General features: G+C 47.5%; 1 pseudogene; it reads right to left on the bottom strand.

Moving 5' to 3' along the window:
• Positions 1–13,313: 13,313 nt before the first annotated feature.
• On the bottom strand, positions 13,314–20,711 carry LOC115319659 (annotated as a pseudogene).
• Between the last annotated feature and the right edge of the window lie 1,978 nt (positions 20,712–22,689).

Raw genomic sequence — 22,689 nt, 5'->3', positions numbered from 1 at the left:
GAAAACACCCGGACAAAACAACCCGAGAGGTGCTGGAAGCTTTTTCATCCACAGTGGAGGAGCAAGTTGCATCAGCAAACCATCTGTCTCGTTGTCCAACAAAAAGTTAGAGTTCATGAAACCGACCATGAAGGCCCAGTGCGTGCCATAATGACCACATAGCATGGCACAGGTTAAGCGTGCGATTTATGGTGGCCAAAATATTTTTGTAGATGGTTGAGCGTGTTGGTTATTAATTTACGATAAGGAAAGAGGGACATTAAAGACAAACAGACAAGACAGGCTATCTTGTCTGTTTGTCTTTAATGTCCCTTTTTCCTTATCGTAAAATATTTTTCTTTCTCTTTTTCTTCTATTATAATATCTAGTTGCGAGTGAGCGCCCTGTTCTATCCGGTGTGTCTCTTCCCTTTATGTCCTTTTGCGCTGCGTATTTTTCACTATGTACAACCAAAACCAACTAGCCCATCTTTCTACTTTGTTGGATGAAAGTATTATTTGAAGCGTACGCCTATTCGACAGAAGTCTTGAGTTAAAATGACTAAAACAGAAAACTTTTAACAAATTTTTAAGTTGTGAAGAGGCCCAACTTTATAAAACCAGCTCGTTTTATTTATTTATTTTTTAAGGTTATTGTGACTGTTGATGATCATTTGAGGATTTGAGAGGAGTGAAGGAAGCCGCTCTTCAACGGAGTTTGCCTGAAAACAAAAATCGCGTTGGCTTTAGAATGTTCGTTTCACTCACATTGAGAGATGGTTGTAAATTTGTCTCATTCTTCATAAATACTGATTCACAGCCATGTCTCGTTAACATGAACCCCGTTACTATAGATACTTCCCTATATGAACACCATTTTCGGCGACAATGTCTCGTTATTGTAAACAACTCGCAATGTGAACGATTCTTTTTTTCTTGGGGGAGGGCGGAGGTGTTCATATTTCTAAACAACTAGCGCACCAATACTGGTGCTATATTGGTCCCAGGCATATAGGTTTGGGACCACTTCTGAAGGCCGAGAACGATGGCGGGTGTCGGTCTCTGGGTAAGCAAAGGAAAACAAAAATTGTATATCAAACTGAGCAGGGCTACACTAACCGTAGAGGAAACTTAAAACATCAGCACGGGATTTGTTTGACAGACGTTCTGTGAGAAGTTCTGATTCCCGGTTCGTCTGATCCTTGAAATGTCCACTACATGTTCTAGTTTTTACCTACTTTGAAGATTACAACCGGGAAAACTATTTCTCAACACGTTTATTAATGAGCTAGTTAGAACAGCATCAGCCCAGAGTTTTCGATTAACGCACTGCTAAGTAACGACAGCGATTGATGTGCCGACGCGCTCTCATATTGGTCCGCGCCCGCGTTCCGTTTCCGGTTCGGAAGGACATGAAGGATTTGACTCGACCTCACTCTCAAGTAACGGTTAAATACCTTGGCGTTCGAAAACCTACCCTCGTCCAGCGTTGTTCTATCTGGATTGTCACGTGACATGACCCACCGGAGTACCTCGAAAGATTTCGTACACAGCCATAGTGGGCGAGTTAGGAAGAACATGGCGGACCGCACGCTAGCAGATGACAGGAGCGAGGAGAGGAGGGCGCGAGACGAGGATTTGTCGTTACCTCGAATAGCGTTATCTAGGGACGTTACATTAGGCATGTAAAAAATTGCTAAGAGACTGCTTTAATATAATTACTTATTTATTCACGTAAAAATAGACAGACCAGATACTACAACAAAGTAAAACGGAGGCTTTGTGTCGGCGTATTCCACACAGACAGCAACTACGTGCGAAATTAAAAAGTCAGTAGTTAAAAAAATAATTTAAAAAAGGTTCCTTAAAAAAAAAACACGAAACATGAAACCAGATACAGAACATATGGAGATAAAAGGTGCACATGTAAACATGGGGGAACGAGACCCAGGTCTTATTAAGAGCACCATATGATTAAATCTAAGAAGTCCAGGTCAGAGAGGTCATCTTTAGATGCATGGTCTCTGACTGCAGAGATTTGTCCGGTGGACTTGGGAGGGAATCATAAATAAATTAGTTTTTTTTTTTGGTAATAAAATCATTGTATTTAAGGGCGCCTCTGAAATTTAGATATCCGCCTGGTTTAGGTTTCACACGCGCAGTATTTTTTGAAAGAAAGTTACTTTCCCCATCACTTAATAAGGTATACAAATACTTGACGACACTAAGGTAGCACGGCGTTCTTTTTCTTTTTAATTACTTCTCATGGATTCCTTTGGATTCATTTCCTTTCAAAGCTACCCCACTGGGCAATATTTAGACAAGTTTCGCTTAGTTCCGGTTTCGAAACGCCCAGCTAGCACAGCATGTCGGCCTCCATCGGCCAGTACCGGGAAATTGACGGCGCAGTATGGCTAGTGGCGCCCTAGGCTCCGCCGTTCAGTTCTCGGTACTGTCCGTCGTAGGCTCAGGGCTAGCCCAGATGCTGTGCCAGCTGGGCGGAAGCCATGTTTAGGACGGAGTTGTGTGAAAGAGATTGGTTGGTAGTTGACGCATTTTTGAAAAGGGGTTTATTCCTTTCTCCGTCCCTTCTCTTTCCAGTCTCGGGTTTTTTAGTGAAATGTCTTACCACCACCAGCTCGTTTGTGCCCTAACCTTTTGTTCGCTGGTACCCCTGTTTTCGATAACGAAAATGTAACAACGCCAAAAAAAAAAATATTCGCACACACAAAATGAGAAGCTTCCGTGACTATGTCTGCTACAAATGTTTATGATATAACTAAAATGCCTCGTGCGATCAATTTCCTCTCTATTGCACGCTAAATGTTTTTTTTGGTACTGTTAATAGATACTGTTAAAAAATTAGGTTTTCTTTTTAAACATCTCGCGTCCCCGTTCGCCACTTTCCGCGAAGAATTAAGTCTTCTTAATAATCAGGGCGGGTAAATATATTTGCCCCGCTTTGCGAAGCCAATATTCGCCGATATAATCTCTCTGAAATATTTTCCAAACTAACCAGACTAAATGCGCTAATCCTTACAAGCCAAACTAGAAGAGGCTTTTTGCTTTCCATGGGTCCAGTGCTTACATGATAAAACACAAATTTTTGTTTGCCTTTGTTTTCATAACGCCCTATAGAATGTATGCAGTTTGTAATTATCACAACTCTTACCAGGCAGGCTTCATCGTTGAAGTGTGTTTACTGTATGCACCGACCACTGTTGGGACCGAGGGGGTTCTCCGGGTAGCGTCACGCAGGGCCAGGCCAGGAAAGGAGCAGCGGGCAGACTCCCGTCCAGGAACATGACGAGACGGGAGGGTCTCTCGCAACGAAACTTTGTTTAATACATATGTACAAAGTATTTACAACGTCCGAGAGCACAGATGCGACATTCTGTTTTCCCCTTTTATAGGGTCGCTCTTCGGTACTCTCGCGGCTGGCAGCCAATGGTGGCCGAGCTGCCAACAAATCATGTTCAGGCCCCGCCACCACTCATCCCCTGAGCACGCACCCACCCACATGCACACACTGCAGCTGTGGCCGGACTTTGCACTCCGGCGCCGAGGCACCCCTGCCCTCGAAAGCTGCGCCGAGGAGGCGACAGCAAGGGGTCCAGTGTTTGCCCGGGTGACGACGTTGGCCGGGGTAGTGCTGACCCCTCCATCAGACGGCGTTGAGGCACGGGAAAGGGCTTGGCCGGATCATCCGCAGGTGGCGTCCGGGGATAATCCCACCCTCACGGAGGTCCCGCAGCTGGCGCGTCGTTACCCGGAATCCTGGCCCGGTAATCCTCCCGGTTCTTGAGTCGGCTGACCCCGTTTCGGACCAGCGTTAACGCAGCCAGAAAGAAGGGTCCGGCTTAGCTCCGCGCCTAGGTGGGGCGACGCCAACACGGTGGTCCCACGGCACCCCCTTGTCGAAGAAAGTAATCCCTGGAGAAGGGGAACAAAAGGGACAAAGGACAAACATAAATAAACATATAAACATAAATAAAAAATAAACATAAATAAACATATTTTTGTCCTTTGTCCCTCTTGTTCCCCTTCTCCAGGGATTACTTTCTTCATTCTTGTCCAGCTCGCTTGCACCTTTGCATTTAATTGCATTATAATTATACCCCCTTGTCCCCTCTCGCCTCGTTTCCGGGCAAGCCGACCGGAGCCATGTGGCGATGCTACTCAATGAGTTCACCGTTGCCGGACGGATTAGATAGGGAGGGTCTGGTCCGGGGCTTTTCCGTTTTCACAACAGCTCCTCCGCCGCTGGGAAGAGTGCCTTGAGGGGGAGCAGTCCACACTGGTCCCTTGAAAGACGCGGTCTCACGGCAAGGCTGGCGACTGAGGTCAGGCTGGAAACTCTGGGAAGTGACAGTAACGCAACCCACAACACCGAACCAGACTCCGCGCAGCCGAGCGCCCAGCCCTCCATACCTTCAATCCGCCAGACCACTCTCAAATGTACAAAACCATAAAATTGTTCTAATAATATTCGCGTAAAACCCGTTCCCTCAAAATATTCACTTTTCCCGACCGGTTGCGTAAGCCAGACAAATTTTGCCCTCACCCTTGCATAAATCAGGTTACACACACCGCTCATCAGTGCCCACTTTGGCCATCAAAAGCTTCGGCTAAGGCCATCAGCATTGCCATTGAGTTTTCCTTTCTTGTACTTCACCTCAAAGTTATACTGCTGAAGGGCTAAGCTCCATCGAAAGAGGCGGCCATTCTTGTGTGACATGTTTTGGAGCCATGTTAAGGGACAGTGGTCCGTCTCAATGACAAACTTAGTACCCGCGAGGTAACATGCTAGCTTTTGAACGGCCCAGACGAGGCAGGCACATTCCTTCTCAGAAGCACTGTAGGCCCCTTCACGGGTAGTGAGTTTTTGGTTAATGAAAACCACAGGCCTTTCCTTCCCCTGATCGTCGGTCTGACTCAAGACTGCACCGATTCCGCGATCGCTGGCGTCGCATTGCACCACAAACGTTCTGGCATAGTCCGGTGAGCTTAACACCGGTCCTATAGTGAGAGCTTCCTTCAGTAAGCTGAACGCGCGTTCTTTTGCGTCATCCCACGTCACTATTTGCGGCTCGGTTTTTCGCAGGGCGTCAGTAAGCGGGCTTGCCACGTGAGAGTAGTCTTTAATATAATGCTGGTAATAGCCGGCAAGTCCCAAAAAAGCGCGTATGTCTGTTTTAGTTTTGGGACGTCGGTGTTCCGCTACAGCAGCAACCCTAACCTCCGAAGGTCGACGACTGCCCTGCCCGATCACGTGGCCCAGATAGCTGACTTGAGCTCTCCCAAGCTGGCACTTTTCTGGTCTAATGCTAAGCCTCGCTTGGCGAAGCGGGTTCAGGACGGCACGTAAATGTCCCATATGCGCCTCCCAAGAATCAGAAAAGATTGCCACGTCGTCTAGGTAGGGAAGTGCGAAATCACTAAGATCCCCGAGAACACGGTCCATGAGGCTGGAAAAACAAAACGGGGCGTTTTTCAAGCCGAAGCTCAACATGACCGGTCGAAAAGTACCCATCGGTGAAATAAACGCGGCGTACCGGCTGGCTCGCTCAGAGAGGGGGACCTGCCAGTAGCCTCGTACGAGGTCCAGAGTCGAAATAAATTTAGCCGCACTCACCACTTCTACCCTTTCCTCGATATTTGGGATTAGATATGTTTGGTCTGGCGTGATGCTATTCAACCTTCGATAATCGATGCAGGGCCTGGGGTCTTTCCCCGGGGCTTCAAATAGGATCAGTGGTGAGGTGAGGTCACTTTCTCCGGACTCAATCACTCCGAGTTCTAGCATGCGCTTAATTTCGGTTTCTATGATATCCTTTTGCCTCGGAGACACTCGATAGGGCCTAGAACGAACCGGTCGATTCTCCGTCAGCTCGATGTCGTGAACCAGAAGGGTCGTCTTCCCCGGCCTGTCCGAGAAAGCTGTCCGAAATTCTTTGATCAACACTGTTAGATCGGCGATCTTAGATGACCCCAGCTTCTCATGGTTTATCATTTTACGACAGAGTTCTTCCACCGTGAAACCTCCGTCACCCTCCAAGAGCGGGATTTCGAACGTCGTCTCTTCGGGTGCGTTCAAAGTCAAGTTTACGATGGCTTCCCGCTCTCTGTAGGGCTTCATGAGGTTGCTGTGGAAGACTCGCGTGTTTCGCCGTTTCCCCTCTAATTCAACCGCGTAGTTTGTCTCCGAGAGCTTTTGGATAACCCGCGCCGGACCCTCCCACTGAACGTCAAGCTTGTTCTTTCTGGAAGGTACGAGAATCATAACCCTGTCGTTCACCCTGAATGTACGCAACTTGGCGGACCGGTCATAGTAGGCTTTTGCCTTCTGTTGCGCCCTTTTCATGTTCTCTTCAACGATCCCCTTCGCATCATTTAGTCGCGTCAACAATTCCAACACGTACTCGACGACAGTTGGATTCTTCCCGTTTCCCTCCCAGGACTCCCGAAGCATGCGTAACGGAGTTCTTAATGTCCTCCCGTATACCAGCTCTGCTGGACTAAATCCAATCGACTCATGAGGGGCCGTTCGGAGCGCAAACATTGCCGCGGGAATACAGGCCTCCCAGTCCCTGCTATGCTCTACGCCGAGTGCCCGCAGGACACGTTTTAGTACCGAATGAAGTCTCTTCACACTGTTAGATTGCGGGTGATAGACCGAGCTGTGAACTAACGTAATCCCGCACTTTTCGAGGAACGTGGTGGTTAACGCGCTCGTGAAGACGCTGCCCTGGTCACTTTGGATTTCCGCCGGGAATCTCACTCTCGCAAAAATCGATAGAAGGGCGTCCACCACGTTTGTTGAACTGAGCTCCTTTAGCGGAACTGCTTCGGGAAACTTAGTGGCCGGGCACAAGGCCGTCAAAATGTATCGGTACCCCGACTGTGTTTGAGGAAGTGGTCCGACGATGTCAATCACGAGCCGGCGGAATGGCTCCGTGATGACAGGGACCAACGTCATTGGTGCCTTAAGCCTATCGTTGGATTTGCCAACACGCTGACATGCATCACATGTTCTCACAAAGGTCTCAACGTCCTTCCAGCACCCCGGCCAGTAGTACTCCTGTGTCAGCAGCGCCTTGGTTTTCTTGATTCCAAGGTGTCCCGACCAAGAGCAGTCATGGGCGAGGTGAAACAAGTCCGCCCGATACCCTCGAGGAACGACCAGTCGGTCAAACGCCTTCCCCTTTCGGTCTCTGTACTGCCGGTAAAGCACCCCCGCTCTCGTTTGAAAAGAAACGTTTTTTCGTGCTATGCCCTCCCTCGCACTGTCGTGAAACTCTCTAAGGGACGGATCCCCTTCTTGCTCCGCAATGAGCGTTTCCCTGTCTACCTTTGCAAGAGACCGAAAACTGTTGGACACGGGCGAAAGGAGTATGCCGTCCCCTTCCTCGGGGTCGGCAGGCCGCTCTCCCGTTTCAATCTTAGGTTCTCTGGCCTCACCCCGCGCGCTGTCAGGCTCACCGGAAGCATCCGGCTGTTCGTTAGGTTTAGCAGGCGAGCAAACCTCCTCCTCAGAGTTATACTCGAGTTGCCCCGCTAATGCTCTTGCCCTTGAGCGCGTCAGGGCCAACACGGTTTCGTTAGAGAAACTCAAACCCTGCTGGCTTAGCAACTGTTCTGACTTATTCGAAAACAAGTACGGGTACGGTAATGGGAGGTTACTAGAGACCGCCGCCTCAGTCTCGAGGATTCCGAAGGGTCCTGAGATCATGATTTTAGCAATGGGCAAGCACACGCTTTGCTCCTCTACTGCTTGTCGAAACCAAGCGCAGTCTCCAGTGTAGTCCCCTGACCGCACGTACGAGGGATGTACGACATCCAGTGTCGCGGCCGAATCCCGAAGTACTCTGCACTTCTGACTATTGACGACCATCTCCCGCGTGTAGGGCTCTAACAACTTCTCGTTGTCCTCATTTTCTCTGACGTAATGGAACGCAACTTTCTTAGTGCAGCTGACCGCGAAATGTCCGGGCTGCCCGCAACTGTAACAAACTGCCTGCTTCCTTATCTCGAAGGCTTTGGTGTTTTCACCATTTGTATTTCGCCCTGCGGCTACCCCGTCTCTTTCTTTGGGCTTCTCGAAGACACCTTCCCTAGCTGATCCTTTTGAGAAGCCCCCCTCGTCCCGTTTTTCTGTGACGAGAAAGTGTTCCCGTTTCGGTTCTCCCCTTTCGGCCTGTCTGTAGGGTCCCGCTTTTGACCCCTTCTCATCGCGTACTCTTCTGCGAGCTCTGCGGCCTTTAGGAGGTCTACCTCGGTCAGTCTGCCCTGAACCCAGAGCTTGGCTGGCTCCGAAAGCTCCGTAAATAGCTGTTCAGTGGCAACACACTCGAGCACCTTGTCGTGGTCGCCATGTGCGCCGGCGCTTTTCAGCCACTCTACTAAATCTGCCTTTAAGTTATACGCAAACTCTGGCCATGACTGGGTAGGCTTCCTCGTGGCGTGACGGAAGCGTTAGCGAAAGGCCTCAGTGGACAGGCGGTATTTCTTCAGAAGAGCGGCCTTAACTTTTACATAGTCGTCCGCCTCCTGCTTGCTCAACCGAGCTATCACATCTGCTGCCTCGCAAGGGAGAAGTGTTAACAACTTCTGGGACTATGTTTCGCGCTGAAATTTCATCTTCTCGCATGTTCTCTCGAAATTTACCAGAAACAGCCCGATGTCTTCCCCCAGCTTATAAGGCTGAAGCAGATCCTTCATCTTCAACTTCTCCGCCGGTTCCGCGATCACTTCCGTCGCATTGGAAGACGCGCTTTCTAGTCTTTTCATTTCAAGCTCGATGTTGCGCAGCGCTATCCCATCGGCCCGCTTTTAACTCTCGCGCTCTTCTCTCGCCTCTTCGTCGGCCTGCTTTTTGCGGTCGCGCTCCTCCTGTTCTCTTTTGCGGCTCTCTGCCTCTTTTTCTCTTATCCACTCTACAGCCTCTGTGATCTCGTCATCACTGGCGTCTGTGGCCTGAATGAGCTTTATGATGTGTGGTTTTCTTTTTGCTTGCCCCAAGTCAATTCCTAAATGAGTACATACATGTACCAGCTCTGGCACACGCAACGCGTTGAGATCCATGACCTACTCGGTGTAACGGCACTCCCCTGACAAAACTGACGTCAAAACGGACACTTTTCTGTTCTGACGAAAACTTTTCCCCAACGCCTCACAACAAAACTAAGAGCTGTAGGGTCCGGCGAATCAAAGGAAGAAAGCCGGGCACTCACCCACACTGAGAGTCATGGTCCAGCGCAGTTGGATCCCGCCGCTGCCATCCAGTTGTTGGGACCGAGGGGGTTCTCTGGGTAGCGTCACGCAGGGCTAGGCCAGGAAAGGAGCAGCGGGCAGACTCCCGTCCAGGAACATGACGAGACGGGAGGGTCTCTCGCAACGAAACTTTGTTTAATACATATGTACAAAGTATTTACAACGTCCGAGAGCACAGATGCGACATTCAGTTTGCCCCTTTTATATGGTCGCTCTTCGGTACTCTCGCGGCTGGCAGCCAATGGTGACCGAGCTGCCAACAAATCATGTTCAGGCCCCGCCTCCACTCATCCCCTGAGCACGCACACACCCACATTCACACACTGCAGGTGTGACCGGACTTTACACTCCGGCGCCGAGGCACCCTTGCCCTCGAAAGCTGCGCCGAGGAGGCGACAGCAAGGGGTCCAGTGTTTGCCCGGGTGACGACGTTGGCCGTGGTAGTGCTGACCCCTCCATCAGACGGCGTTGAGGCACGGGAAAGGGCTTGGCCGGATCATCCGCAGGTGGCGTCCGGGATAATCCCACCCTCACGGAGGTCCCGCAGCTGGCGCGTCGTTACCCAGGATCCTGGCCCGGTAATCCTCCCGGTTCTTGAGTCGGCTGACCCCGTTTCGGACCAGCGTTAACGCAGCCAGAAAGAAGGGTCCGGCTTAGCTCCGCGCCTAGGTGGGGCGACGCCAACACGGTGGTCCCACGGCACCCCCTTGTCGCCTCTCGCCTCGTTTCCGGGCAAGCGGACCGGAGCCATGTGGCGATGCTACTCAATGAGTTCACCGTTGCCGGACGGATTAGATAGGGAGGGTCTGGTCCGGGGCTTTTCCGTTTTCACAACACCACCCAAGAAGCCCAGTGCGTGAACGTTTTACTGAAAGAGGACGAGAGAGAAAAGGGAGAAGGGCTACCGGCGCTTTCCCCCTTTCTGATTGTGTAGAAAGAGTAAAAGTCCCGGATGAGAGGCTTGGCCGGTGTTGGGCGTCTGCTGTGCCCCAACTTCGGTCGCGCTTTCTTTTCGGTTTTAAACTCGCAAACTTATGTCACATTCAATTGGAGCGCACCACACCGCACCGCACTGCACCGACGGACGCGTCGCGTTCACATGGTCATGTCGGTGCGGCTGCACTACGTTCATTTGGGACTTGGTGCGGCGCACGACACCGGCGCGTTGCTGCACCAGCTGCACCGTCGGAAGACCACCGTGCAGCTTCGCGCACTGCGGGCCGGCGCGGCCTTGAGCTACCGCTCTCCGCCTCCTTCGGCCCCTTCTTTCCCTCGCTTAGTCTTCCTCGTCTCGGTAAACATGGCGGCTCGGGAGACTGTCGCTAGATGGCGCGCACCGCCGCCCCACCCGCTGTGGATTTTGTTCAGTGGTCCACCCATTTATGTTTTGCCCTTGAAGTGACCGCTCCAAGCGCGTTGCACGGCGGAATGCTTCCCGTTCACTTGGTAGTGCGTCATACGCTGCACCCGCGCGGTGGCGCGGCCTTGGGGGCAGCAGTTTCTCGGTGCTGCGTGCGCCCCAATTGAATGTGACATTAATTGGAGCCAGAGGCTTCGACGGCAACAGTCCCCCGGTCATCGGGACACCATTGCTGGGTCATAGGGTGCAGGAATAAAAACAGAAAGCATAGAATACTGTCCGAGGACATATGTAGATTGCAAGGAATCCGGCAAGGTGAAAGCGGCTGCAATGTCTTTGAGCTCCATCGCTTTCCACGTGACCCCTGTCTCCGGCGGCAGTGGATTGCGTCCGTAAACCGAAAAGACGTTTCCTCAACGCCATCCTCTCCTTCGCTCGGAACATTTCGTGAATGGAGCGCGCACCAAACGCTGTACCGCCGATGAACATGGGGTACGCTCGCAATGTGCGTGCGAGTTTTCTCGTGATAACTGCTGTTTCAGCTTGTAAAATTTTGTAACTGAATTTATCTTAATAGTGATAATTTGCAGTGGTGACTGACTCGATTTTATCATCTACAATACTTAGTTGAAGGCTCATTTCAGCCCCCGGGTGAGGCTGGAAATTGTTGAAAACGTAATTCTATTGTTTTTTTGTTTTTTTTAATCGCGATCTTCTGCGCGATACTAGGGAGCCGGCAAAAACGTCCTTGGAGTGCCGCTGGTGGTTTGTTTCCGTTGATTAAGGCGCTTTGAGGCGCTTGATAGTCGCTGCAGGGAACGTCTCGTGTGTTGCAATCTGCGTTTTCGAGCACAGTGTGCACGTTTCTTTGTTTGAGTCATGGCATCCGCCAGTGTGGCGACGGCATCAAATAGTACGATAATTCGTGGCTGCTTCGAGGCTTTCTGCGGTTCGATAAAAGTACATCTGGAGCGTCTTTGTCGTTCATTCACAAGAAAATATAAGAACAGAGAAACGAAGATAAAAACAGCAGAGCAAGACGATATGTAGCAGCTCCGGGCGCTTACAAAGTTAATTGAGTTTCCGTTTTGTGTATAACTTGTTGATTACAACTAAAAGCGGCTACGTTGAAATAGGCCCATTGCAAGCAAAAATGTATAAATGGTTCATCATTTCCAGTCATGCGGAAAGCAATGGAGCTTAAAAACATTCCAGCCGTACTTGCCTTGCCGGATTCCATGCAAGCTACATAGGTCCTCGGACAGTATTCGACGCTTTCTGTCATTATTCGTGCACCCTATCACCCAGCAATGGTGTCCCGATGACCGGGGGACTGTCGCCATCGAAGACCATGACTCTAATTAAGTTTGGGAGTTTGAAACGTAGAAAAAAGCGCGAACGAAGTTGGGGCACTGCAGACGCCCAACACCGGCCAAGCCTCTCATCCGGGACTTCCACTGTTTCTACACAATCAGAAAGGGGGACAGCGCTGGTAGCCCTTTCCCCTTTTCTCTCTCGCTCTCAAAATGGCGCTACCCACGATAAAACGGTCTATATTACTCCGGTAATCGCTTTCCAGCCGATCGGATTGCGACTTCAGACCGATCATTACGTCAAAGACCCGATCACGAAGCGAGAAGCGTGACCTTGATAGGCCCCACCCCTCGTTCCTTAAGTTGTCAGTGACGATACAGGGCCCAATCGAGAAATTGAAACGCGATTGTTTTTTTACGGCCGGAAAAACAAATTACGCATCGCAGTAAGCTGAATCTCCGTGAGAATGTTCCAGAATATGGTTGTGATAAATTGCGAAAGTTTGACATTATGACGTTACTCGTGGATCAAATGATACGAGAGAAAAACAAAATAAAGGAGGACACTTAAGACTGCTTACGTGAAGGAATGCGAAATCATTCCTACACGCAGCGCATTCCTACAAGCCGCCCACCACGTCTTATTATCGAACACGGCGCTCCGGCGGCGACATCTTGCACGCTACCCCACTGCGCAGGCGCAGCGATCCCCGCCGGCTTCACGCCTTCCGTGACGCTGCATCTGCGTGGCTGTGCTTTTCTTTGCGTTTTATTTCCGGGGCTCGTCCGCTTTGACCTTGAGCGCCCCGCCGACTTCCTTGACGAAGCATCTGATATCACTTGTCGCAGCCAATGGAATTTAGGTGCCGTTTCGCTTCTACAGACACAGGCTTCGCTTTATGGGTCACTTAATACTTTCGTATTAAACCTTTTCTCTACGCGCCGATATCCACCATCATATTCATCCAGCCCAAATATGACATTATGGGTGCCTATAGCGTTAAAAGCCATGAAAAAAAACACACTTTGTCAGCGAGAAAGAACATATTGTTTCATTCCTGTCTTAACACGTGTTTTGAGGAAAAGAAATGCTACAGGCGCCCACAATGGCAATTATCGCTGTGATGAATATTAGGCGTAGGGAGACTTCGGCTCATCGAGAATTTTTTTTTCTTGTATCCTTTAATGGAGGTAACCTCACGTTCTCAAACTTTCGCATTTTGTCCCCACGACCCTAGCGTCACGTTCTGAAAGTATTTTCGTCTTTCTGCGACGCGCAGTTTATTTTTACGGGCAAAAAACAACAACAAAACACGCACTCTTGTCGAATTGGGCCATGTAGATGATTGTGACATATTTGAATCGCATAAGAAATGATTTTAGGGACAAAGTAGGCCGGAGGCTAACCGCCTGGAGCATTTATTTTCGTAAAGGGAAGAGCGAAATGCATAAGGCAGCCAATGTCAGCAAAATCTTCGGGCTCGTGGTGATGCCGCCGTTCCCGTCGTTGCAGTCGATCCTGCTGCAATTCTTCAACTCAAGAGGAGTGTTGATGTTCCCGCCGTTCCTGTCGATTCTGCTGCAATCCCTCAAGACAAGATCAATGTTGTAGGAGTGGTGCTTGGCTTTCATTGCAGGACTATTTGGAGTACACTTTGTTGTCGCATTCATGTGGCAATCATACTCGCCCCTACAGCGAGAAATGAGAAGAGAAATGGAGCGGACAATTACGGAGGGGAACCTCCCACAGTATTATGAACCTAACCACTTTAACATCGTCAATATTTCATCCGCTATATGATGCATTCACATTGCGTTGCCTCAAACAGTATTTGGTTTTTTGGTGATATAAGTCAAAACTTACAACTTACCCGTCTCTATTAAAACTTAGCCGTCTCTATTAAAAGCGGTTAAGAATATGATTCCAAAGTAAACTTTTAATTATTTTGTCTTTTTCTTCATTCAAATTTATTTTGTATGGCTTTTTAACAGAATCCCCTACCCCAAACACTTGTCCATCCGTCCGATTGTTCATTAGTTTGCGTATTTTAACGCTATATTTAGCGGGAAAAGTGACGCCACGGAACATTTTGATGTCACTGGGCATCACGACATGACTCCGCGACTTTGTGTGACCAGAGATCACGTGACCCGAGGTCACCTGATGACAATTTATCCGTTAAATCTAGAGGGAAAATTGATTTCATGTGATCTGACATCACGTGACATTAAGTCAGGTTACGTCAACTTTTACGCTATATTCAGTTAAGATATTAATACACTACACGACTTTCCGAAATTTCTTCTTAGTGTCTTAGCAAATTAAAAAGAAATTGTTCTTTCAATAAAGCAGTCCATGCATTGTAAGGCTTCAGAGATAAAGGCCACTGATAATTATTATTATTTTAGTGCAGGCAATAATTACCTATTCATATGTGCGAAAGATATCCCCTGAAGGTCAAGGATCCCGGAACCTTAAAGCAAAATTCTACTGGCTTAAAAAAAAAAAATTATTCTGAAAAAGTTTACTGACTCGTTTCTTATCTCATATTCACCTAATAGTGGTAAGCTTGTTTACCAAAAAGAGCCGCTGATGCACCCTTCTGCTGACTCATTTTATCATACCTGAAAACAGATTTAGGTGATAATAAAAATATAAAAAGAGTCTTGTTTGCTCTTAAACATTCTTTACCGCGTGAGCTAGGGTTTGAGAGAACAAAAAACAGTTATTATATATATATATATATATATATATATATATATATATATATATATATATATTCATCAACATAAAACCAAGCGGTTCAGCACATTACCAAATATGTATCCTCTATCTCTTTCTGGTATTTAGCTCGAATATTCTCATTAAACGAATTTCAAATAGTCTCTACAACAGGTTTATGCATACGTAGTTCTTAGCCATTACAACTGAACTTAGTTTAAGCATTAAAACCGCTCATCGTGCAGCCGCCACCTTAAATTACTCCCTCTCTTTTAATTGTCCATACTTGCAGTCGTCTTGTGGCAGAAGCTCCAAGCAGGATTGGAAGGCACTTTCATTCAGGCATTGATTCCACTCGAGCACACCTAGAAATGCGAGAATTGTTCAAGCTAATTACAGACATTCTTTTTTTCTAATAAACATTCTTGCGCGAAGAAGCTCCACATTTGCCACTCGGAGAGCACTGTAGCTTATGAGAGAGAGAGAGAGTTTCATGTGTACACAGCCTGCGAGCAAGAACGTGCGATTGGTGGTTTTTAAAGGGAAACTGAAGCGGTTTGGCATTTTAGAAAAAATAATTCAATGGCCGTCATTCGACCTCCAGGATAAAAAAATAGCGAGATTATTTTTCAATTTGGTGCGCGGAGGCTTCAGAAATTAATTTTTAAAGTACCGCCAAAGTCCCTCCATCCCGGGGCGTGACGTCAAACTAGGAGATTTCGGAACATCTGCTCTCGCGCATCTTCTGCGCCTGTCAAAGCTATGCACGCGCACTCTTGCTATTTTCAGAAAGGCCAGAAAGCGACGTCACGGCTGGTGTCAGTGGGGAAAAATACACCTGGCAAGCTTGTCATTGCACGCGCTGCCCACACGAGCGGCACGCGCTTGGCGGCTGAAAGATCCTCTTATGATGTCCCGACTGGTCGGAGGTTTTTCGCGTTTTCTCGCTTTTAGCTGCATCTTCGGGGAAAACGAATGTGATATTCAGATTCACAGGATAAAAATACGCCACAATTCACCTCTAACTCGTTTTTTTTTTTTTTTTCAAGAAGTGTTTTAGTTTCCTTTAATATTTCTCGCCATTAATTGAATCGCTTTTTTCAAAACTTGTCATCTTGTTTAGAGTGCTTATGTGGAGCTTCAACTTAGGGGATAAAACATTGGCGCACGTCGATACCCTGTCTTAGTAAATAGCGGAAAGCGTCGACGTCGTGTTCGCGCTGCGTCGTGTAACGTATACATTGCTCACTTAACTTATAAGTGGCTTGCACATGACATCATTGCACCATACTGGTGGTAATTCGTTATTCTTCTTGTCGAAGTGAACAAATACGGTGGCGTAAAGTGTATGCTGCCATGTACGTGGTCAGCAGCAGCGACACCACAATGGCCCCCGATATGACATCAATGCATGCTGTGCGGAGCGCACTAAAGCCGCTGACATCTGAAGAAGCGCAGAGTTGGGTGATGTTCCGGGCATACCGTAGCGTTAAGCGGTAATGTAAGAAGTCACGCCCTCAACGTCTTAAGCTCCCCGTTTCTATCAATGACTATGATCTCATGGGAGGTTCTCCTGGCGGCGGCGAAAACCGACTGGAGACCGCTGCAATTTTTCGGGCCAAGCCAACAACGCTTAGAGAAATCATAAAATTGCGCAATAGGATTTTGACGTCATTGCAGTGAGATCAAGCGTAGAAGCTGATTGGACACGAGAGCTGCATCAGCGTTCGGCTGTGCCTCGTGGCCAATCAACGCGTCGAAGGACGCTGGGCGTCGGACTCAGGCCCAATTGCAAAGTCGGGTGAATCGGGGTGCAATGACGTTGCATCGAAGTAGAGCAGGCTTTCCACAGGTATTGATTATTCTGCACTTCGTTTCGCTCTAAGTCCGACCGCATTCGACGCTACCGCCTGGTGGAGCCAATCAAATAACCGACGAAAGTTCACGTTTCGGGCTGATATCAAACCGTAATGACGCAGCTTGCTATAATCGCAAAGATTTAATTGTAACAGTTGTGCACGAGTGCTAACCAAGGGCTGATATCAAAACAAAACGTACGGACCCTAATACACTTTGAGTAAGTTGAACTCACTTGTATTGAGGTTTGGGTCGCACAAGTGGGAACGGAGCGAAGCAAAATCACTTTTCAGATATTGGAGCAATTTTGCTTCAGTTCGTCCGAGCATCCTCCAATCTCCATGTATTTTGTGCAAGAATCGACGGACTCCGAAAGCCTGAAAACCTCGGTCAAATTAGTCACAGAACATATGATCAAGTGCAACTTCTTGACGTTCTGACGAGCGCGATGACAAAATTACGATTTCTGGCACACCAAAATTCAACGTCAGTTTTAAAGAAGGCAATCTGTGGCATCTTGAAAAGGATAATTTGGAGTCTGGAAAGGAGACATCAGTGAACCATATACTCAATAAAACACACACTGGCACTTACAAAAGTTCCTGTATTCACAGTTCTAAAATGGACACAACGAAGAGTGTTACTTATAGCTTTTTTCCAAATATGTTTAGTCATTGGTTTTCGAGGTTTTGTATACGTGAAAACCGCATGATGTATGCGGCAGAAATATTTTAGCAGTTGTGCTTTCCATTCATTCCTTGAAACACATTTTCAAGTCATATCGATAACTGCTCACTTCTTCTATGAGAATATTAATTTATTTATAGATACTCACACCCTCACATCAATGAAATATAGTGTAAAGAAAGAAACGGCAAGGTGATCGACTTATGACATTTAACAGTTTTACACCCTCTTCACAATCTAATAATGACACGAAGGCACACATACACACAAAACAAAATTAAACAGTTTACACTGAAAAGAAAGTATATTCCGTCAATTAAGTAGTCAACAGAGTCTTAATTAGTTAGCGATGCAGGCCATTTCTTCGACTTAACAACGGATCGAGGAAAGATGACTGCTTGAACGTGTCTAGTCGTACTTAATACTCCAGTTGATGAATGCGCATGACAAGAGCGGGTATTTAGGCGACTGAGAAGCTGATATATTTTGTACTATCAACGTTGAGTTTTCCTTAAATCATTAGGTACAAAATCTTCGCTCTGTGTTCTCGCGCTCCTTCACTCAGCTTGATCTAGTGAAGTGTTGTACGCGTTCCTCAAGAAAAGGAACGAAAGCTCGTTCCTCGTTCCTTCTGATTTTTGGAACGCGCTCCCGTTACCAGTTCCATTTGTGAAAAAGGAACTCGTTCCCGTTACAGTTAAAAAAAATGGAACGTACCGTTACATATACGTTATATTTGTATTTTGGTGATTATACCATATTCAATTGGAACAAAGAGTTGTTTTTGTTGTTTTTTAATCTATCCCATCAAATGGCAACATACGATTTTGAATGCCGTGATGGAAGGACAGGAGATGAAGACAAGCGGAAGCAAGGTTTTATTTATTCATATATTCACGTTTATAAATCTCAGCTTTGGGCCATATTTATCTTTGCGGTGGGCAATTCAGACGAGCCAAATGCACTGTTGCACGCGTGTTTTACAACAATCTCACACGTTTCAATCTAACAAAGTTTCTTGTTCGAACTTAACAACACTTGATTCTCGATGTTTCAGTCCGCAAGAGGAGCAAGTGGAGAAGAAGGTAGGGTTTTGGAAGGCCAGTCTTGAAAGCTGCCAGTCCTTCGTGAAGGTTAGATTCATTGTTTTGTTTTAAGGTGGGGGACAACGGGAGAATGAATAAAGGTTAATTTTTGTGTATACTTTAAGTGACCAATGTTCGGGATACAAGGTTGCCTTGCATGTCTGGTCGCCGTTGCTCTGTTTTCACTTTAGGTCGTTTTCAGAAAATTCAGTGATGGCTGTAGTCGGCGTTAGATTTCAGGTGTACGAGGATTCGTCAAAGAAAGTAACTGAGTTTGAGACGTCCCTCTTTCTGTGTCTTTTCTTTCGACTAAAAGTTTTGGTTTTTTGTACTGCAGTCTCGGCCAGTGAAAAAAATGTATCGATGTCCCTTAGCTTTCCTGCACCCAACTGTTTCCAAGAGAAAACCTCACAAAATAAACCATAAAGCGCCATTCACACACTTGCAACCAAGTACGACCGAGAGAGACGCACCGGTTTTTAAGCCTCTTGAGAGGTCTCAGGACCAGCTCCACAGCAGCGCATCCGGTCCTAAGTCGTCGCAACAAGCTTAAAAACCTGTCATGTCTCGGTCAGTCTGACTCGGTTGCAAGTGTGTGAACGGGCCTTAAAGTGCCATTCACACACTTGCAACCAAGTACGACCGAGAGAGACGCACCGGTTTTTAAGCCTGTTGAGAGGTCTTAGAACCAGCTCCACAGCAGCGCATCCGGTCCTAAGTCGTCGCAACAAGCTTAAAAACCTGTCATGTCTCGGTCAGTCTGACTCGGTTGCAGGTGTGTGAACGGGCCTTAAAGTGCCATTCACATACTTGCAACCGAGTACGACCGAGAGAGACGCACCGGTTTTTAAGCCTCTTGAGAGGTCTTAGAACCAGCTCCACAGCAGCGCATCCGGTCCTAAGTCGTCGCAACAAGCTTAAAAACCTGTCATGTCTCGGTCAGTCTGACTCGGTTGCAAGTGTGTGAACGGGCCTTAAAGTGCCATTCACATACTTGCAACCGAGTACGACCGAGAGAGACGCACCGGTTTTTAAGCCTCTTGAGAGGTCTCAGGACCAGCTCCACAGCAGCGCATCCGGTCCTAAGTCGTCGCAACAAGCTTAAAAACCTGTCATGTCTCGGTCAGTCTGACTCGGTTGCAAGTGTGTGAACGGGCCTTAAAGTGCCATTCACACACTTGCAACCAAGTACGACCGAGAGAGACGCACCGGTTTTTAAGCCTCTTGAGAGGTCTTAGAACCAGCTCCACAGCAGCGCATCCGGTCCTAAGTCGTCGCAACAAGCTTAAAAACCTGTCATGTCTCGGTCAGTCTGACTCGGTTGCAAGTGTGTGAACGGGCCTTAAAGTGCCATTCACATACTTGCAACCGAGTACGACTCAGCGAGACAATACCGGTTTTTAAGCCTCTTACGACGGCGTAGAACCAGACGCGCTGCTGTGGAGCAGGTCCTTTGCCGTCATAAGTTGCTTAAAAACAGGTCTTGTCACTCACGGTCGTACGCGGTTGCACAAGTGTGCCTTAAGTAACCAAAAAGTTAACAAAACCCTGCTCTTCGTAATGATATTGGTTTTCTACATTTTAGAATTTCCCTTTTAGAATAAATTGAAAATTATCCCACTGGACGAAAAAAAAAAGGAACGCCGTTCCTTCTTCCGTTCCAGTGAATAAGTAACGCGTTCCCGTTCCAGTTCCACTGATGCAAAAAGGAACGCCGGAACGCCGTTCCTTGGAACGCCGTTCCGTACAGCACTGATCAAGTGTCTCTGTCACACATTGCCGACGGCGAGCTTAGTGTCGTATTTGGTGGGTATAAGCCTGATCGCTTTTCCTATTGCATTTTCTTAGTGGCGTTGATTTTCATGAATGAGTTTTCCTTTAACTATCTTCCTTATCTTGATTACGAATAATCTAGATCATTAAAAAAAGCCACAAGAATTATATTACCGCAGGGGGTATATATGTATGCTTGATTACTTTAATAATTACTTTCTCCCTCAATTGTAATTATTTTATTAGTTGATTTTTATATTTCATCTACCGATTACGCTGCGCGATTACGAGTAAAAAAATGGGCGTATACTTTTGCTCGAGTGCCTTTCTGAGAGTATCTGGATCATCTTTTTTCGGGCTCTCAGTCTTCAAGACGATGCTCCCATCTTCACAATGAAACTTCCAAAACTGTACTCACGTGCAATCTTTAGCGAGCCGTTGTTCCTCTCTACCATCTGGAAATGTGATCTGGTCCATGGCCTCCTTAAACATCCCCAATATCTTTCGGCATCGCAGCGTTGTTTTCCCGACGAGCCTTACAGCAAAAAAGTAAAATAGACCTATTGTGACGCTTTCAACGAGTAATATTTCCCAGTATTGTTTTTCTAAGGTTGTAGTGGGTGGAATAATACTTTAAACAAGCGTATCAACACGAGGAGTCATATTTAGCTATGGTCACTGTCAACTAAAGAAACGTACACTGGTAGCAAAAATAACACGCCCAGACGTGTAAACCGTTGTCCCATAGCGGACACGTCGAAACGTGTTCGTTTTACACGAGGCCATCTGTGTTTTTCGTCTACATATGAGGTGCTGTGTAAACTTAACACGCTACACCGTGTCTGCCTTCCGCAAAACCGTTTCGAGCGTGTTCCTTATGAAACATGGCGGCCAGCGGCCGAGAACAGGCGAGAGACGAGCCCAGCGAGCCGCGCGCCTTTCAGCCGAATTGAAAGCACACAGGGCGCGTTAGTTCTCGTTCGATGTCTTTTAACACAGTAAATTCTCCAAGCGGCGGACGTAGCTACTTGCAAAGGTACGTACGTGCGTTGTCGGCGGCGTCGGTAGCTTCAACGAGCCGCTAGACAAAAAAAAAAAAAAAAAAAAAAAAAAAAAACGAATGCCAAATTTACATGGATAAATAACTTGAGAAAACTATTTAGAATCGGGCGGTAACTTGCGCCACCTATCGACATTTCTAGCAGCCTGTTTTTAAAAAAAAGACGAATCTGTTAACACTGCGAACGACCACGACTACACAGCAACCCTACATAAAACGCAGGCAACACAGCACACAACTATACAGCACCGACATGTACACAAACACAACAACCGACACTACGCCCGACACTTCCTACTCGATATCCACTTCTCCCCGCGGCGCATATAAGCTTGACATGTGCGGGTGAGCTCTTTGGTCGCTGACCATTACAGATTTATAGAAGAATACACAAAACATGGCCCAATGGACAGCCGTGTGTTAGAACTGTTTGCATTTAAAACGTATGGAGGCAAAATTTATAATGTTAGTCCGTTGCAATAAATAACGATATGTTAACAATAAATCTTAAACCGGTCATGAAAAAGTTGAAATTTTTGTTATTTCTTTGCTTGACCAGTGTTATGAGCAGTCAGACAAGCTTGAATCAGATAGGAAAACAAATTATTGGGATTTTGTCATTACGTATACAATAATAAATGAAAATGATCCTTGCGCAAAGCATTTTTTACATATTTTTGTGAAGGACATCCGGACATCCGCCCAACACTTCACTTCCGCTAGTTGCAGCAGTTGCAGTACGGGAGCAGACGCCTTCACTTTTGGGGCGTTTTGATGCAGTTTGTTGTCGTATGTCGTGTCGGTGTCGAGAAGAGCGGTGGGGCTTGGGAGTTTGTGACCGGTGTTATTCGTGAACACTGGTGTGGGGCGCTGATGCGTCTTTTTTTTATACTGCCACCACCCCGAACTTTGAAGATACACGGGCCCGTAGCAGTGCATTATGCCGAATCGCGAGCTCCTTCTCTGTTGACGTCGCTTTCCTGGTACCACTCGTGGATACTGCAAGCGTTTAAACAGTGTGCACCGTCTCGCCTACATCCCCGGTGACGTACTCGACCTGTTGAAACTTATTGCTTCCGTCATTTTAGAGTACGCAAGGCAGTTATCTCGTTGGTCTGGTTTCGGTTATAAAAGCAAGGCAAAACGCTCGTAGTTCCCGCCCTCAGTACACGTTGGACATCTTCCACACTTTGACACCGGATAACTGAACGAACGAGGATTTACATTCACTTCCGAGGTTTTTCTCGCCGCTTCCTCACCGTTGAGCATCAGGATGAGCTGGCGACAAGCCGCGGATGAAAGGCTTGAGCATCTACAGCCCAAGCGCACTCGGTGCCGATGCGGGCGACGCGGGTTTCTGTCAACCGGGAGGTCAGCACAAACCGTGACCATTCCAGCTCTTCGTCATGACACGGTGTTGCAGAGAGCAGGGTAAAATACAGCTACACGGATCACCGAAGCCAACGACTGCTATCTTAAATCTTGGCTTGTGATTGCGCCTTTGTAGTGATCATCTTATTCGTTTTGCTAGAGAGACGCAAACGACGGGCATAACAAAATCGCTTGCATATTCCGCATATC

This window comes from Ixodes scapularis, unplaced genomic scaffold (assembly GCF_016920785.2).
Source record: "Ixodes scapularis isolate PalLabHiFi unplaced genomic scaffold, ASM1692078v2 PGA_scaffold13__105_contigs__length_92229423, whole genome shotgun sequence".
Classification (NCBI taxonomy): domain Eukaryota; kingdom Metazoa; phylum Arthropoda; class Arachnida; order Ixodida; family Ixodidae; genus Ixodes; species Ixodes scapularis.
This window is presented reverse-complemented; position numbering and strand designations above follow the sequence as displayed.